This window comes from Lampris incognitus, chromosome 10 (assembly GCF_029633865.1).
Source record: "Lampris incognitus isolate fLamInc1 chromosome 10, fLamInc1.hap2, whole genome shotgun sequence".
NCBI lineage: Eukaryota > Metazoa > Chordata > Actinopteri > Lampriformes > Lampridae > Lampris > Lampris incognitus.
This window is the reverse complement of record NC_079220.1, coordinates 51,994,498-51,996,675: the sequence shown is the minus strand read 5'-3', so window position 1 is coordinate 51,996,675 and position 2,178 is coordinate 51,994,498.

The window sequence follows — 2,178 nt, the reverse complement described above, 5'->3', positions numbered from 1 at the left end:
TTGGGAGCGATCGCTCTCTGACGCACCACCCCGGCATATGATAGTCATCTCGCACAATCACTCACACCGCTCCCATTTAACGAAACGGCCAACAAAGGGACACACGGCGGATCGATGATTTGTTGAGACGGGGGCTCGAGTGATTTAATACAGGAGTTATTGCGGTTGAACCGCGGGTCAGCAAATAAGCTCGCAATTAAGCTTGCTGGACGACGCGGGCTATTTTCAGCGCTGGAAAACAGCCCCTATCGAAAACACAAGAGCCCGGTCCTACAATGGCTAGTCTCCCTTGTCTCTTTTTTTTTTGCCCGGCTCATCTTTTGCTGATATGAGAACGCGTGACTAGGGTTAGCGCACGGTCAGCAGGAACAGGAAACAACTTTTACGACTGATTTCGTTGGGCATTTTCCGCTTTTATTATTCGGTGATAGCAGAGAGAGAGACGGGAAAGAGAGAGGGGACGACGTGCAGCAAAGGGCCCCGAGTCGGATTCGAACCCAGGCCCCCGTGGTAAGGGACTCGGCCTTACGTGGGACGCTCATTGATTCACCTCCACCCCCTCACCCACCATCTCGCATAGCTCCTGTACGCCGCTATCCCCAACACATAGCATTGGGAACGCTAGAGCAGATATTGGACATATGATTAATTTCTGGTGGTCTAACAAACAAAAGGACACAATTCAGCAGGCTGTATTCCTGAATATCTTTCCCACCAGTACAATATTCAAGGATGCATACAAAAGGGCGTCCGGGTAGTGCAGCGGTCTATTCCGTTGCCTACCAACAAGGGGATCTCTGGTTCGAACCCCCGTGTTACCTCCAGCGACTCGGGCGTCCCTACAGACACAATCGGCCGTGTCTGCGGGTGGGAAGCCGGATGTGGGTATGTGTCCTCTAGCGCCTCCTCCGGTTGGTTGGGGCTCCTATTCAGGAGGGAGGGGGGAATAGCGTGATCCTCCCACGTGCTACACGCCCCCCCCCGGCGAAACCCCTCACTGTCAGGTGAAAAGAAGCGGCTGGCGACTCCACCTGTATCGGAGGAGGCATGTGGTAGTCTGCAGCCCTCCCCGGATCGAAGAACGCACACACAAGTGCACGCACATTTGTAAACTTGCACAGAAGAACCGTATTACTCCTTAAATTCTTGACTTCCTGCCTACCGTACTTAACTGTGGAACAGCACATTTTTCTGTGGCATTAGATATCCTTAATTTCCACGAAAAAAAAGTACGCTGGCACCATACAAGGCCACGGATTCCAGACAGGCACTCACACAGGCAACTATCTGTCTCACTCAAACGCAAGGGGAAGCGGAGGAAATGGAGATGAGCGGAGACCAGGAGGCGAGAGCGCACAGGGAGGGCTGGAGCAGGAGGTGATTATTTAGGATCCCGCCGTGTCCAACCCTGAGATGTCTCTCTCGCGCAAACGCCGGTACAGAGGAGAGGGACGGCGTGCCGGACAACAGCAGCCACGGCGTTTGACAGCAAACTTCCATCGTTTTCACGCCCTCCTACTCATGACACCCCATGGGATCCACACACAAGCACGTAGTATACCCAGGGCCCGATTAAATGGATAGATTACACTGGGCAGAGCATTTTGCTTGCCCCCCCCCCCCGACCCCCAAACAAGCACATTTTGATACTTTGTAAACAAGCAATATTACTTTTAACTGCCACATGGTTATTATGGTGGATTAGTTAGGTATATATTTTTGTTTATTATTATCTATTTATAGTTGAAAATATTTTATGTTAAACATTTTTAATTTAGACCAAAAGTTGATGTTTATATCCGTCTGTCTGGCCCCCCCCAGCGGCAATTAGACCCTATGCCTAGATCCGGCCCTGCGCATACACCGTTTACACTTGGTTTTAAAATGTGCTTTGTTTTGCAATCGGATCACAAGTGGGCAGCGCTAAATACAAGCGTGAACGACCACCGAAACGTTTCGTGAACCGGTTACTCAAACCACTTGCCCAGGTGGTCTGGGGACGCATTTGACCACATATCTTCTGCCACCCCCACCCCCCGACCCCCAAACAAGCACATTTTGATACTTTGTAAACAAGCAATATTACTTTTAACTGCCACATGATTATTATGGTGGATTAGTTAGGTATATATTTTTGTTTATTATTATCTATTTATAGTTGAAAATATTTTATGTTAA